A 17,715-nucleotide genomic window follows, 5' to 3' on the forward strand; every position below is an offset into this window, starting at 1 on the left:
GATTCAACAATACATGGACAGATTCCCTTTGTAAGAAATCCAGAAACTAGCTAACAGGCTCCTGCACCCCAAATAAGCACAAACCAGCCACATCAAAGCTGATTGATAGGAAAATCTGAGACATCCTCTTGCCAAAATCCCTACCCCTGGAAATTAACCCTAAAGGAATAGAAATATATGATTTACTTAACAGAGAATTCAAAATAACCCTCATAAAGATGCTCACTGAGATCAGGAGAACAATGCAAGAACAAAATGATACTTTCAACAAAGAAATAGAAAACTTACGGAAATCATGTACCTGAAGAATGTAATAAATGAACTGAAAAATTCACTAAAGGAGTGCAGCAACAGACTGAATCAAGAAGAAGAGAAGCTCAGTGAACCTGAACACAGGTCATTGGAAATTATTCAGTCAGTGGAGTAAAATGCAAAAGAGTAAAGAAAGCCTACAGGACATATGAGATATAATCAAGTGGACCAATATAAGCATTATGAGAGTCCCAGAAGAAAAAGAGAGAGAGAAAGGGGCAGAAAGCTTATTCAAAGAAATAATGGCTAAAAACTTCCCAAATCTGGAGAAGAAAATAGACATCCAGGTCCAGGAAGCTGAAAAGATCCTAAAAAAGATTAACTAAAGAAATCCCCACTGAGAAATATTATAATAAAGATGTTTAAAGTCAAAGACAAAGATAGAATTTTGAAAGCAGCAAGAAAATAGCAACTTGTCATGTACAAGGAACCCCCTATAAGACTATCAGTGGATTTCTCAGCAGAAATCTTACAGGCCAGAAGGGAATGATATGGTATATTTAAAATGCAGAAAGAAAAACAGTGAAAACCAAGAATACTATACCTGGCAAAACTGTCCTTCAAAAAGGAAGGAGAGATAAAGACTTTCCCAGAAAACAAAAGCTGAGGTTATTCAATACCACTAGACCTCCTTACAATAAATACTAATTTAGTTCTTCAAGTAGAAATGAAAGGACACTAAATAGCAACACAAAAGAATAAGAAAGTATAAAACTCATTGAGAAAGGAAAATATATAGATAAATACAAAATACAGTCATACCTCATTTTATTGCACTTCACTTTATTGCGCTTTGCAGATATTGCATTTTTAATACAAACCTCCACCAGCAAAAAGATTACAACTTGCTGAAGACTCAGATGATGGTTAGCATTTTTTGGCAATGAAGTAGGTATGCACCTTGTTTTTTTAGACATAGTGCTATTGTACACTTAATAGACTACAGTATAGTGTAAACATAACTTTTATATGCATTGGGAAACAAAAAATTCGTGTGATGCACTTTATTGAGATATTCACTTTATTGCAGTGGTCTGGAACTGAACTTGCAGTATCTCCAAGGTATGCCTGTACTGTGTTACTGTAATAGTGGTGGGTAAATCACTTTTAATTCTAGTATAGAAGCTAAAAGATAAAAGCATTAAAGGTAACTATAACTAAAATATAACTATGTTAATGGATACGTAGTACAAACAGATATAGATTGACATCAGCAACTTAAGAGTGTGGGGGGAGTAAAAGTGTAGAATTTTTGTATGCAATTGAAGTTGTTATCCATTTAAAATAGACTGTTATAGCTATATGACATTTTATGTAAGCCCCTTGGTAGCCACCAAGAAAATACTTATAGAATTCACACAAGAAAAGAAGAGACAAGAATAAAAAGACATCAATACAAAAAAATCAATGAAACACAAAAGAAAATAGCAAAGGAAGGACAAAATAACTACAAGACAAACAAAAAACAAGGAACAAAATGACAATAGTAAATCTTTCTCTATTTAATAATTACATAAATTTAGATGGATTAAACTCCCCAATCAAAAAACATAGAGTGGCTGAATAGATTTAAAAAATAATATTCAAGTATATGCTATCTACAAGAAACTCACTTTAGACTTAAGGACACACATAGGCTGAAGGTGAAGGGATAGGAAAAGATAATCCATGCAAATGGCAACCAAAAGTAGGGGAAACTATACTTACATCAGACAAAATATACTTTAAGTCAAAAACCATCACAAGAGACAAAAAAAAAGGACATTATGTAATGATAAAAGGGTCAATTCAACAGGAAGACATAATTATAAACATATATGGAACCAACGTCAGAGCATCTAAATAAATAAAGCAAACATTGACAGAACAGAAAAAAGGAATAAAGAGCAATACAATAGTAGTAGAAGACTTCACTACTCCATTTTCAATAATGGATAGAACAACCATACAGAAAAGCAATGAAGAAACATTAGACTTAAACAACACTTTAGACCAAATGGACCCAACCAACATGTACAGAACATGCCACCATACAGCAACAAAATACATTCTTCCCAAGAGAACACAGAACATTCTCCAGGATAAACCACATGCGTGATATTGTGATATAATAAGAAATATATATTTTTGTCTTTGTCTACAGTTCCTAGCACATAGCTCCTAAAACCCTTGTGATTTACAATATAAGAGCTATAGCAGCCTTAGTTTTATTTCCAGTTCCTGAAATAGCTCCAGAGTGATAAAAATAAAATTCATGTCTTTTCTTATTCATAACAAGCCCCTTTCAATAACATCTAATTAACCACATATGTTAATGAGGTGACTTGTGGAAATCCTCTAAGGGTGGGAGCTTGTTGCCAGGAGAATCAACCATATGATTAGAGGGTTGGAACTTTCAGCCCCACCCCCCAACCTCCAGGGAGGAGAAGGGGGTTGAAGGTTGAATTAATCACCTATGGCCAATGATTTAATTAATTGTGCCTATGTAATGAAGCCTCCATAAAAGCCCAAAAAGTTGGGGTTCAGAGAGCCTCAGATTGGTGAACACTTGGAGGTGCTGTGATGGTGGTGCTCCCGGAGAGAACATGGAAGCTTCATGCACCTTCCCCCATATCTTGCCTTATGCATCTCTTCCATCTGGCTATTCTTGAGTTATATCCTTTTATAATAAATGAGTAATCTACTAAATAAACTGTTTCCTGAGTTTTGTGAGCCATTCTGAGGTGGGGGTCATGGGAATCTCTGATTTATAGCTGGTTGGTCAGAAGCACAGATAACAACTTGGACTTGTTGATTGGCATCTAAAGTGGGAGGGCAGCAGGCTTGTGGGACTGAGCCCTTAATTTTTGGGATCTGATGCTAACTCTAGGTAGATAGTATCAGAATTGAGTTAAATTCTTGGACATCCAGCTAGTATCTCAGAATTCCTTGGTGTGAGAATGCCCCCACCGTGTGACACACACACATTTGGAGTACAGAGTCTTCTATGGATAGACAGAAAACAGAGAAGTGTTTTTTCTGTACATTTTGGTATCAGCATATGTACAGAACATTCCACCCTACAGCAGCAAAATATACATTCTTCTCAGGTAAGCACAGGACATGCTCCAGGATAGATCATGTTAGGTCACAAAACACATCTTAAATTTGAGAATATTGAAATCATTCCAAGTATCCTTTCCAACCACAATGGAATGAAACTAGAAATCAATAGCAGAAGGAAAACTGGAAAATTCACAAATATGTGAAGAATAAACAAGACACTTTTTGAATAACCAGTGGGTCAAAGAGGAAATCAAAAGGAAATTAGAAAATATCTTGAGATAAATGACAATGCAACATACCAAAACTTATACAATGCAGCAAATGCAGTACCACGAGGGAAGTTTATGGCAATAAACATCTATATTAAAAAAGAAGAAAGATCTCAACTAAACAACTTAACTTTATATCTCAAGGAACTAGAAGAAGAAGAAGAAAGCAGGCCTAAAGTTAGCAGAAGGAAGGAAATAATAAAGAGTAGAGTAAAGATAAATGAAATAGAGAATAGAAAAAGATCAACAAAACTAAGAGTTGGATATTTGAAAAGATAAACAAAATTGACAAAACTTTAACTGGGCTAACTAAGAAAAAAAGAGAGAAAACCAAAATAAATAAAAGAGCAGATATTGCAACTGATGGCACAGAAATAAAAAAGATCATAAAAGTTTACCCTGAACAATTATATTCCAACAAACTGGATAACCTAAAAGAAATGAACAAATTCCTAGAAACATACAACCTATCAAGACTGAATCATGAAGAAATAGAAAATCTGAACAGACTGATTACTAGTAAGGAAACTGAATCAGTAATCAAAAACCTCCCAAACAAGGAAATCCTAGCACCAGATGGCTTCACTGGTACATTCTAGCACACATTTAAAGAAGAATTAACCTCAATCCTTCTTAAACTCTTCCCAAAAAAATGGAAGTACATTTCCAAACTCATTGTTTGAGGCCAGCATTACCCTGATACCAAAGCCAGACAAAGACACCACAAAAAAAAATAACTACAGGCAAATATTCCTGATGAATATAGATGCAAAAATCCTCAACAAAATACTAGCAAATTGAATTCAACAGCACATTAAAAGAATCATGCACCGTGTTCAAGTGGCATTTATGCCTGGGATACAGGATGGTTCAACATTGGCAAATCAATTAATGTGATATACCACATAAAATGAAGGACAAAAATCATGTGATAATTTCAATAAATGTAGAAAAAGCATTTGACAAATTCAACACCCTTTCATGATAAAAACTCTCTACAAACAAGGTATAGAAGGAATGTACTTCAACATAATAAAGGCCATATATGACAAGCCCAAATATCCAAAGAAGATGTACAAATGACCACAAGTATATGGAAAGGTGCTCAACATCACTAATCATCAGGAAAATGCAAAACAAAACTACAATGAAATTATCAGCTCATGACTGTTAGAATGGCTGTCATCAAAAAGATAAGAGATGGTAAATGCTAGTGAGGATGTGGAGAAAAGGGAACCCTTGTGTACTGTTGGTGGGAATGCAAAACGGTGCAGTCACTGTGGAAAACAGTATGGAGGTTCCTCAAAAAATTAAAAATGCAATTACCATATGATCCAGCAATTCCACTTCTGGGTATACATCCAAAGGAATTGAAATCAGGATCTTGAAGTGATATTAGTACCCTAATGTTCATTGCAGGACTATTCACAATAGCCAAGATGTGGAAACAACCTAAAGTCCACTGATAGATGAATGGATAAAGAAAATGTGGTATATACATACAATGGAATATTATTCAGCCTTAAAAAAGAAGGATATCCTGCAATATGCAACAACATGAATGAACTTTGAAGATATTATGCTAAGCGAAATAAGCCAGTCATGGAAGGACAAATACTACATGATTCCACTTCTAAGAAGTATGTAAAATAGTCAAACTCACAGAAGCAGAGAGTAGAATGGCAGACGCCAAGGGCTAGTGGGGAGGTGAAGGGAGAAATGAGGAGTTGCTAGTCAATGGGTATAAAGTTTCAGTTATGCAAGATGAATAAGTTCTGGAGATCTTTTATACAACATTATGCATATAGTTAAAAATACTGTAGTATGAACTTAAAAATTTGTTCAGATGGTAGATCTTATGTTAAGTATTCTTGAGATAGATAGCTAGGTAGACATGAGTGGGGGATCATAGTTGGAGACCTTGTTGCATCAGTGGAGCATCTTACTGATATCCAGGCATGAGCAGGGATCATAGCTGGAGACCTTGCTGCATCAGTGAAGCGTCTTGCTGGCATCCTACAAGGTGCAGAAAAAGGGGAACTGAGATCCGCCTGGCACCGCCACCTGAGACATTCAACCACAATGATGAAAGTAACGAGTGCACAAAACAAAGCCTTCTGCTATACATCTCTAGAGGACATTGACCTTTCTTTAATTTACATACAAATTCTATATCCATTAGCCCCCTTCCATGGGGGATGACTGCCATGACAGTTCCGGAGATTCCCCTAGAAGTTGAAGAACTCCCCCTCCTGACATGGGGGTGGAGGAAAAACCATTATTGGCAGATAACCAGATAATGCTAATTCCCGTCTAAACAACCCAAATAAAAATAAAACTAACTCAAAAGCTGGGGCAGATCCATTCTCTGACACTGCCCGCTCCTCACTTGGAGTATATCTGACCTTTCCTCTAATAAATTTTTGCTTACTTGCTGTTGCCATTGTGTCAGTGCCTGAATTCCTCTGTTACATTGACCAAGAACCTGGGCGATCAGACTTTTCAGTCCGGTTACATTCTTACCACATAAATTAAAAAAAAAAAAAAAAGCCACAACCCTATGAGGTAAGCATTGGTATCACCATTTCTTATCAGGAACCTAAGACCTGGAGAGACTACTTTGCCTAAGACTCTATACCCATTAAGTGACAGTGTCCATTAAGTGGCAGCGTGAATTGTGTGCACTTATCCACTTGTCTAAAAAGAAAATGGTAACATCAGAGGACTGTTTTTTCTGTTGTTGTTTGTCTGTTTATTTGTTTTGTTTTTTGACATGAGCAAGTTAAAGGTGTTTTGGGGAGACAATGCCTGGCGCTGTTTTCTGACATAAAGGTGCGAACCTCCACTCAGACCAAAGAAGAGGGGAAGGCAGTGCCTGTGGAAAGGAAGAAATTTGAAAGCATCTTCAATCTTCATATACACTGTGTGGAGCTTCTCCTACTTATATTCTAAACGAAAGTCCTAAGACCAGGGTTCAGTTTTAAGTTTGTCTCTTTCTGACTCTGCTAGTAAGTTCAGTCTGTGTCTTTTGTACAGTATGTAGTTTGGTGTCATGCTTGATTAATGTTTTGTGCTAATTAATAATAAAGTAGATAAATCAGAACCTTGAGATTTAAGTTCTCTATCCCATTGTCTCTCCCCCTCAACCTGATTGAAACTATGCTCATTATCTTTCTGCAATTAATTCCTTATTCCTGAGGCTCATTCCTGTTATCCCAAGGGATGAACCTCTTGGAAGGAGAACTTCATCAAGATGATTAGGTCACACTGCATTCACCAATTAAACAATAGTTAGCTATTGATTTCTACTGAGAAATGTAAATGATTAGCAGATCCTTTACAGCGAGAGCTGTTGTTCTAAGAGGTTACCATTTTATAGTTCTATTTCTAGAGAATTACTTGGCATTTTCTTAAGATCAGATGGGATACCATAGTGCTAACTATTTAAGAGGATAAATCTGTACCTTATCACCATTGGAGAGTGCTTTCAGGGCCACTGCTAAAGCTCATCATATAGACACAAATATTAAACTTTTTTATATGTGAATAATGTGATATTACAAAGAAAAGTACACCATAATCTCTTCACTATTTGCATTTCTTTAAGGCCTCTCTAGAGCTTTCTCTCTCTCTCTCTCTCTCTCTATATATATATATATATTTATCTATATCTATATATTTATCTAAATATATATGTTTAGATATATAGGGAGAGACACACAAACATATGTGTGTGTATACATATGTATATGCATATAGATACAGTCATGCACTGCGTAATGACCTTTCGGTCAACAACGGACCACATATATGATGGTGGTCCCATAAGACTACCATATAGCCTAGGTATGTAATAGGCTATACCATCTAGGTTTGTGTAAGTACTGTAGAGGAGGAAGAAGTTTTTCTCTATTCTTCTAGGTTCTTCTGGCTGGTCTAAGAATTAAATTGACATGAAATAGATTAACAGGAGAAAAACAAACAAAAGTGTAATAACATGTATACATGGGAGAAACCCAGGAAAACAGAGTAACTTGCCAAAAGGGCCAAAGCCTTCACCTTAAATACCATCCTCAGCTAAAGACAAAAGAAGATATTGGGAGTGGGGAGAGTCAGGGACTTCAAAGAGAAGGAAGGCAATTCACAGGTAGGTGAAAAGGAGCATATGTTTGCAAAACAAATGTTTATTTGGCCACAGAGAAACAGAAGAACACAGAGGGGAGCCCAATAAACAGACTTTTCTAGATGCCTCCCTGTGGACACCTAGATCATGTTATACTAAAGTGATAGCTTACTTCTTGAGACAGGTTTTCTTTTTAATCTGAATTCTTTTAGGCAGTTAAGTGGGCGTTAAGAAAAACTTTCTGAGTTTATTATTTCTTAAAAATAATCAGGGGGCCGGCCCGGTGGCGCGAGCGGTTAAGTGCGAGCACTCCGCTGCGCCGGCCCGGGGTTCGCTGGTTCAGATCCCGGGCGCGCACCAACGCACTGCTTGGCAAGCCATGCTGTGGCGGTGTCCCATATAAAGTGGAGGAAGATGGGCACTGATGTTACCCCAGGGCCAGTCTTCCTCGGCAAAAAAAGAGGATTGGCAGATGTTAGCACAGGGCTGATCGCCTCACAAAATAAATAAATAAATAAATAATCAGCCTACAATAATCCTTATGTTAAAGAGACACATTTTGGGGTGGCAGATTTTGTTCCTCTTCAGTACATTCTATGATATTTGTACAATGATGAAATCACCTAACGATGCATTTCTCAGAACATATCCCCATTGTTAAGCCACACATGACTGTACATACGTATGTATGTGTGTATTCTGTATATGAGCTGTCTTTTGTGGACAAATGTTCTATGTTCTCAGGACCAAATGTGTCTAATTAATCTGTAGTGAAAATTATTTCTGAATAGATAAACCATGTGAACATAGGTTGACCTTAATAATAAACGGCTATAATAAGTATGGCTTCGTTTATTGCACCTCTCTCTCTCTCTCAATATATATTCCTTGTTTTGCAAATAGATAGTTTTGGGTGGATTTGAAACTTCAAACAAATGGCACAAAACTGTAAATACGCATAATACTCGTAGTATGTGAGGGGTTTGGGGTGATACACAGATAACTGTTTTTATAAGGTTATATATTTATTTCATGTATTATGATAAAATATGCAAAGCACATAAAATTCATGATTTTCTAGCTATAAATGCCCAATATAAAGCTAAGTAAAAACTGAATTTAATTTGATTTAATGAAATATTGTAGGTATGGAAAAAATTGTGAAGGCTGTACAAAAATATCAGAGGTAGATGTGGGGTAGAAAACAGATTACATTCAGGAAGAGAGAGGTTATTGGCACTTGCTATGTGCTCAGTGTTGTTTTTAGGGCTTTAGGTCTATTAATTTATTTATTGCCTGCAACAACTCTAAAAGGTAGATACCGTTATCGTCTTCATTTTCTAGATGAGGAAACTGAGGCACATTGAATGTAAATGACTGGCCCAAGGTCACACTGGACATAAGCCTCCAGATTCTTGACTCTTAACTGTAGGTTGCACTCTTTCTGTTTTTAGTAATAGTCAATGCATTGGGGAAGGACAAAAAATGTAAAATTTAATGCTTAAGCATAAAAAAGAAGACAGGGACTAGGACTTCAGAGGAGACATTACTGGGTCCCCCGTGCTCCATATAATCTTTTAATCTGGGCTCATTCCTTATCTGATCTAAAAATTGAACAGATGGAACTATCCCCTCAGAGTATTTAAGCTATTTTGTAATTTTCAGAGCCAGTTAGAAACACATTAGGGAAAACGGTCATTTAGGGACAAACATTGTTTGTTCTCGGGCCCAACACCTATCTAATCAACCTATGGAGAAAACTATTTCTGAATTGATAGACAATATGAACATGATTGTTCCAAGCAATAAATGACTATCTATCATTATTATGACTTCCATTTATTGTGCACTTGCTACATGACAGACACTTGTTAAATCCTTCATGTGCATAATCCAATTTACTTCTCACAAGTGACGTGGTTATTATATTCCCATTTCATTAAAGAAGGTTTGGAGGAACAGAAAAGCTAAGCAATTTGTTGAAGGTTCCATGGATGGGAAGTGGGTGGACTCAGAATTTCAACTTGGGGCTACCTGATTCAAACTTATGCTATTTTGCCTATATGTAGATGATGTCAGAACATTTTCTTAACAATGTCTTAAAAATTAATTCTATCGAACATTCAACAACAACAACTTTGCTGCTATTCCTTCAGAAACAACCACTGTGTAATTTAATAGTTCAGCTCAAAAAAGCAAAATTTGTAGCCATCCAGATGCATAAGGGTCTCCGTGCAAAGAATTTGGTTTTGTAGACCCTATAAATTAACACTAGCTTACTGAATTCAAAATTTTCTTATTTATGCTCTTTAAGATGTGATTTTATTAACTCAATCCAACAAGAGCCTGAGTGTCTACCAATTCCTGATGACAAGGAGCCAACCATCTTGTTGGAGATAAATAACAGGTACATGCAAAAGTGACATAGTTCAAGACCACATGCTATAGAATAAGCTGTGTAGAATAGATAGATAATAAGGTCACTTTCTGCATATCCTTCAACAGCAGAAAAAGACAATTGTGTCTCAGGTGGATAAGGTTAATTCTAGTGAAAATTAATTTTCTTCTTTACCATATTTGGAATCCCTTTTTACTCTATGGTAGCACACAGCTTAGATCTCAATAGAGTTATTTAGGCACGTGTCTCTCTCCCTCCATTATTGGATGGGAACGCTTACGGGGTTAACGACAAATTCTTACTCATCTTCATATTGCACTTCATAATGATGGCTAAGTGTTAACTTTGATTGAGTACTACTCATAGCACTTTACATGTCTAATTCCTTAAATATGTACAACCACCCTTTGGGTAGGCACTATGATCATTGCATCTTACAGACGAGGGAAGTAAATCACTTGCTCAAGACATAGACTTAGTAAGGGGCAGAGTGGGATGTAAGCCCAGGCAGACTGACTGTAGGAAGTAGGCACTCAATGAATGTTCATCAAAGTGATTTGAGTAAAATCTGTTTCAAGGTGGTATTCACAGAGGAGGTCAGTACTCACATTGAAGAAATAATTATCAGGGGCATTAATCAAGGTTAGGTAGCCCGTCCCTTCATCCCCAACCAAGCAAGGTCATGGAGTGTTGACACAAATACAGCAGCAGCAATGTACTAGGCTGCTCTACAAAGAAAGCGTAGGACTCATGCACAGTATCGATATTGCCAGTCATCTTCTGCTGTCCTCCACAGAAGCTTGAAGGTGTAAGCAAGTATGCCAAAATATGGGTCTTGCCTTATTTGATCATAACAATTATGTGACAAGGAAGAGGAAGGGGAGAAAGAGGAAAAGAAGAAAGCATTTATTATTGAGCAGTTATATGCACTGTGCTCTGAGCTAGGTACCTCATATATATTATTTTATAAATCCTACCACATCACTTTAAATTTTGAAAACTAAAGCTCAGTGACGTTGAGATTGTCCAAGGCTACATAGCTATCAAGATTGGAATCTAAGCCTATCAGGATCCAAAGCTTTATTCTTCCCACTACAAACAGAGAAACCATGCTTATTCTATTTCTCAAATACTTAATATAGTCTTTGTTTCAAAAGCTACATATATAGCAAGTATGTACCGGATTTGGGACTTGCTCATAAATGTTAAAAACCATCATAATTTTCCTGAGAATAACACCCAAATTCTGAGAACATCTGTCTGTGCTATTAAGCATCTGAGCAGTTTTTCAGAGTGTGGTATGCTGTAAAGACTATGGATGCTTGTTTGTTGAATTATTAGGATCCAACTGTTTTCATTTTTTTGAAGTCAAGATGTAATTACCAAATTCAGAAGCAGAGTATAGACTGTAGTGTACGTGAAGAATCTTGTGCTGTGATTCACATTAGTCACCATGCACTGTGCACTGTCCAAAAGAAGAAAGGATGGTCTTTGCTCCTGAGATGCTCATTATGTTATTGTGAATTTAAAAAAAAGAGACCAATTGCAAACATGCATATTAATTTGCTGAAAGGAATGATTCAGACTATGTACATGCTACTTTTCAGTGAGGAAAGCAATGTTAGCCAGTGGGCAAAAACTTTTAGGGAAGGGAACATTTTAGTTTGGAGGGAATATATTATAGTATTGCCATTATGAGTTTGGATATAATAATAACAATAATAATACTAATAATGATAAACAACCTGGGTTCAGATCCTGGTTGGTCTCCATAGTGCACATCTGTGATTATTGGCCCTCCTGTATCACCTCTCCATTCTTCTGGTAACAGCTTCCCCATTTTGCTTAGGAGATCAGCCCACCATTATTCTAAGTCCTGTGTTTAGAGGGAAGGACTTACCTGACCCGAGCTCCAGTGACCCAAGCCTAACCCTCTCAACATATTCTATCTTGTGAACGTCAAAGATGGCTACATGACTCTAATCGGTCTAATCAGAGCTAGCCCCAGGACTTTTTTAGAAATTGCTAGAAATGGAGGTTTTCACTTTCACTGGGGATGCTGTCCCAGTCTGTCTGCGGCAGCCATCGTGCCACAACAGGAGGGATAGTCTGCCTGAGAACAGAGCCAACACATGAGGAGGCAGTGATGGGCAATACAGAGAAACCAAGTCCTAATGAATATCATTAGTCTCCTTGAATCAAGCAGCTCTATCTTAACTCAGCAGTGACTCCTGAATTTTTGGAGTCAATAAATCACCTCCTTATTTTTTTCTTCTTACATAAATTTGTTTTTTATCTCTTGCAACCAACAGTGCTGACTAATACAGCTATTTACCACTGGCATGTCCTTAGACAAGTTATCTACCTCTTGAGATTTTTGTGAGGAGTTTTTATAAAATAATTTATGTAAAAGATTCAGCATGTGGCCCAGCACAGTTTATTGCTGGCTGACTGGGAAAAGTATTTGCTGAATAATAATAAGCTGCACTGAGAGTTCAGAAACCCTTATATGGATGCCTAAGAGAAGTCTACAGAAGAAGGGGCCAGAGAGCATGATAACCTTGCTCTCCAGCAGTTCTTCTCTTTTTTCAGGGCTGGAGAAACTAGTTTGGAGTCTGAAGTGACAAGGCTAAGAACAGGGAGGAGAAATGGGTTAGGTCACGTCCATTCATGTCAGTCACTTTCACATTCCAAGGTACAGTATTTCAAGTGACAAGCCTTAGACATACAAAGGAAAACAAAATAGGTCACTTGAGCCATAGTGAGCCTTTCAGGAAAACCTGCTCTGGCTCAATCAGGCTAAACTGAACTGCATTGTATAAAGCTATCATATGACTTGAGAATATCACCAGTGGCAGTCATTTGGGACTTTCATTGTAGTTCTGTGGCCTAGTTTCCACACCTCTCTGTTGTAGAGAGAAATTAATAATGATAAAAATTATTCTAATTATTTCCTTCTGGTACATAATTTGATAACCAGCAATTTAAATAACATGCCTATATTAAAATATTATTATATTTAAAGATATTTTTGAAGTTCTATAGAATTTAAATCACTTTCTTATATGTTTATTCTTAGTAAACAAGGTCAATCCCATCACAGAATCAGTAGAGTGGAACTAGAATAAAAGAAAGAAAATTCACTTATATGTTTTGGAATTAAGATCTAGCATGTGTATTTGAAGGAAAATTCAAAATTATTATAATTTTGGCTATTAATAGTACTTTGTTTTGTGATCGCTTGAAAAACAGACATGGTCTTTTTGATATATATGTAATTCATACAGGAAAATTTAAAACTTTATATTTATAATGCCACCACAAATATTTCAGGGATTTCAAACACTAGACTTTAAATACAAAATAATAATTCTTCTCATTTATACTTTTGTAAACTCAATTTTAGAAGCATAGCAGGACATTCAAATGGAAACATCACAATGTACATTTTTAGGTTCGACCATACCACTTAAAGAAAGAAATGTGAGTACAAGCAAAATGATACGGGGATAGTAGGATTACTCCTGCTAAATTAACTTGAAGTCTTGTAAGAATAAAAGAACCAAACTGATGATGTTTTAGTTAAGTTTAGTTTAAATGTTTTACAAAAATGATTAAAGAACTAGGTTGTTTTACAGGAAGATCTTGAATTAAGCAACCCAGGATTGTCACATATTCAGACGTTTAACACACACACACACATACACACACACACGTTATTTCCTGAGTAGCCATAGTTGGATAAAACTGGGCTTATTTTCATTGTTTTAAACTACTTAATTGAGGTGTAAATGACATACAAAAAGCTGTACATATATAATGTACACAACCTGATGAGTTTGGAAATAAGTATATACACAACTGGGATTCTTTTTAATTATACTTTAGAATTTCCTCTTTAATCATACATTAAATTTATTTAGTCTAACTCCCAAATGGTTCAAGCCTCAAAGTTAAGCCCAACTATGACTTTTTTAACCCACTGAGTAAATACAATAATTTTTAAGCAGCACTGTCCAGTAGAAATACAAGCCACATGTGCAATTTGAAAAATTTTAGTAACTAGATTTTTTTTTTTTTTTTTTTTTTTGTGAGGGAGATCACCTCTGAGCTAACATCCATGCTAATCCTCCTCCTTTTGCTGAGGAAGACCGGCTCTGAGCTAACATCTATTGCCAATCCTCCTCCTTTTTTTCTTCCCCAAAGCCCCAGTAGATAGTTGTATGTCATAGTTGCACATCTTTCTAGTTGCTGTACGTGGGATGCGGCCTCAGCATGGCCGGAGAAGCGGTGCGTCGGTACGCTCCCGGGATCCAAACCCAGGACCGCCAGCAGCAGAGCACACGCAGTTAACCGCTAAGCCACGGGGCGGGCCCAGTAACTAGATTTTTTTAAAATCCAAAGAAACAGGTGAAATTAATTTTAATAGCATATTTTACATAGCTCAACATATTCAAAATATTATAGGTTCAACATGTAATCAATATAAAATTTATTAATGAGATTTTTTTACTTTTTTACTTTTTTTTTGTACTGTCTTTGAAATCCAGTATGTATTGTACACTGATGCACATCTCAATTCGGGCCAGCCACACTATGCTAGTGGCTTCTTATTCAACAGTGCAGTTCTAAAGTTACCACTGGCTCTTCCTCTGACAATTTCCTTCTTTGAAAATTAGCCTGCCATAGCAAACGCAACATATCCAACCTCTCCCCCAATCCCTTTTCTGCTATCTTCATCATGGAGAGCCATTAGGAGAAATCAAAATCTCAAAATTCCAAAACACAATCTGAAAACTATTTGGGGAAATGAAAAGGTCCAACAAATGTGGATAACTGAGAGAAAATGAAACCAAGAACTAGAAGTGTATACAATAAGTTGACCAGTCCAGTGACTTGACACATCAGAAAATTAGATGCCCTTGCACTTTTACTAAAACATTAAACATACAAAATTGTTGGAAGACTGTATATTCATTAAATTCTACCAGGCCAAGAAATGTAGGCTTTAACTGAGTTTTGTAACATAACATTTAATTTCTGATTATAAAAGCAGTAATTTTAGATAATACCTGCTATGAAATAGTTCTAAACTTTTCTAATACATCAGTCAAATAAATATATTTGGACTACAAACAAATGTGACAAAATGCTGGCATACCCTCTGCTCCCCTCTCCCTTTCCCATCTTCAGGCTGGAGAAGGTGGCCCAGGAGCTTTTACAGATGCTTTCCATCTTGGGTTGGGAATAATGACGCTGTGTTGATACCCATAGTGCTCTGTCAAATTGCTTGTAATCTCATGGGGAAAATCACATAACCAATTATTCATAATCATAGTGACCACTCCAACAAACTTCAATTATTCTTTCTCTAAAATATTACTTTGTAGATAGTCTTAGTTAATATATCCTTTAACTATCTATTCTGTGCTTATTTAAATTTCCAATTTTTTCTCAATACTCTTTGACCATACCTTACTTCAATTGGATATCTAATCCCTCTTACCTCTCAGTCTACCCTCTGAGAGGCACCAAAGCTCAGTAGATGAAGGGACTGTGGTATAATGAAAACCCATGGGCTGTGGACAAAGGCCAATGTTAGTTCAGAACCTGCCCCTGCCATGTAGTGAGTGACTTTGAGCAAGGTGCTTAATCTCTCTGATTTGCTTCTTACCTTTAAAATAAGGATGAGATCTAATAAATTGGGAACATCCATCAACAAGGCATGGCACAAATGCTAATTTTAGCTATTTTTATTATTGTCATTATCAATATTAACCCAATAATTTCACTTCTAAAAGGTCTTAAAGTCCTTTAAAGAAAATTTCTGAGTTAAAAAAATACCTCAGTATTATCTCTCTATATGTTTATATCTCTCTCTCTCCATGGATATATAGGAATCAATATATCTATCTCTCTATAGAGATAGAGATAGTCTCTTTCTCTGTCTCTCTGTCTCTCTGTAACTTCAAAGTTAGTCAGTAAATTACAGCTATCTGATGCTGTCCCCTCTTACTATATTCTAGTACAGTGATTCTTAGGAATTACCCTATGAGATGTTAATAGTATATTTTAAGTTCTATTTCAAAAAGGTTTGGGATGTACATTTTATATGGATAGTTTTTGATTTTTTGGTAAACTTGTCAGAATATCTAATACGATTAAGGACTTGTGAATCTCCAGAAAAGAGAGATATTATCAGCATTTTCTAAATTTACATGAGCACAAAATCTTTTTTATCAAAGTATTTTTCAAGACTGGTGTTCCACAGATCATACTTTGAGTAATGTTACTGGCATCTAATACTTTTTTTTTCACCAACTGACTCAGCCTCTTGGGCTGCATATACTTTACAGTTCTTGCACTTTTACCTGCCGTCTAAATCACAGGAACAAATCCTTTCCTTGCTTCAAATCTTCCTGAAACAATTTTGTGCCAGGTTTCAAAACTTTGTTAATCCACATTCTCTTAAATTCTACTGTATAAATAGAATTCCAAGTGAAGAAATAATAATTAGAGGCATAAAAGGATAAAAGCCAAGTTTTCAAATAAAATATTCTCAGGGCTTCAAGTTCAAATAAAATTGAACATCCCAGGTGTGAATTAAGGGATTAAGTTGCTAATAAAAAAATTGAATGCAGAATTTTAAAAAGTCACATGACAAAACCCATCATATATAACTGAGTACCCACTTATAATGAAGCCATATATAAAAATATCATTGTTTACTAAATATTAAGATATAATTATGATTCCTCACTAGGTTGCTCAAGATCACAATTTTATTTATTTATTTTCAAAATAATTTTATTTATTTATTTATTTTTTCCCCCAAAGCCCCAGTAGATAGTTGTATGTCATAGCTGCACATCCCTCCAGTTGCTGCATGTGGGATGTGGCCCCAGCATGGCGGGAGAAGCGGTGCCCCAGTGCCCGCCGAGATCCGAACCCGGGCCGCCAGCAGCGGAGCTCGTGCACTTAACCGCTAAGCCACCAGGCTGGCCCAAGATCACAATTTTAAAAGGTACAACAAAACTAAATATATGTTAACGTATTGAACAGTAATCAAATTACTTGCAAAAGCATATTTTTCAAATCAATTTTAAGATGCCACACATTTGGAAGGTATTTAATTGACTTTTCTCCTGAAAGATACTCAAATGGAATGCAAATAGCAGAACATATATCTTATGATGGTAGGAACTATGATAAACACCTGGAACTTCTAAGGACTTCTTTCTTTCATTTTTTTTAAAAAGAATTACAGGGGCCGGCCCCGTGGCGTAGTGGTTAAGCGCGCACGCTCTGCTGCTGGTGGCCCGGGTTTGGATTCCAGGCACACACCAATGCACCGCTTGTCAGGCCATGCTGTGGACGGTGTCCCATATAAGGTGGAGGAAGATGGGCACAGATGTTAGCCCAGGGCCAGTCTTCCTCAGCAAAAAAAGAGGAAGATTGGCATGGATGTTAGCTCAGGGCTGATCTTCCTCACAAAAAAAAAAAAATAGAATTACAATTTATGAATTCTCAGGATGCAAATTGTAGGTGAAATTAAAATCAATAGGAAC

Source organism: Ceratotherium simum, chromosome 4 (genome assembly GCF_057802395.1).
Source record: "Ceratotherium simum simum isolate JZ-2026a chromosome 4, ASM5780239v1, whole genome shotgun sequence".
NCBI lineage: Eukaryota > Metazoa > Chordata > Mammalia > Perissodactyla > Rhinocerotidae > Ceratotherium > Ceratotherium simum.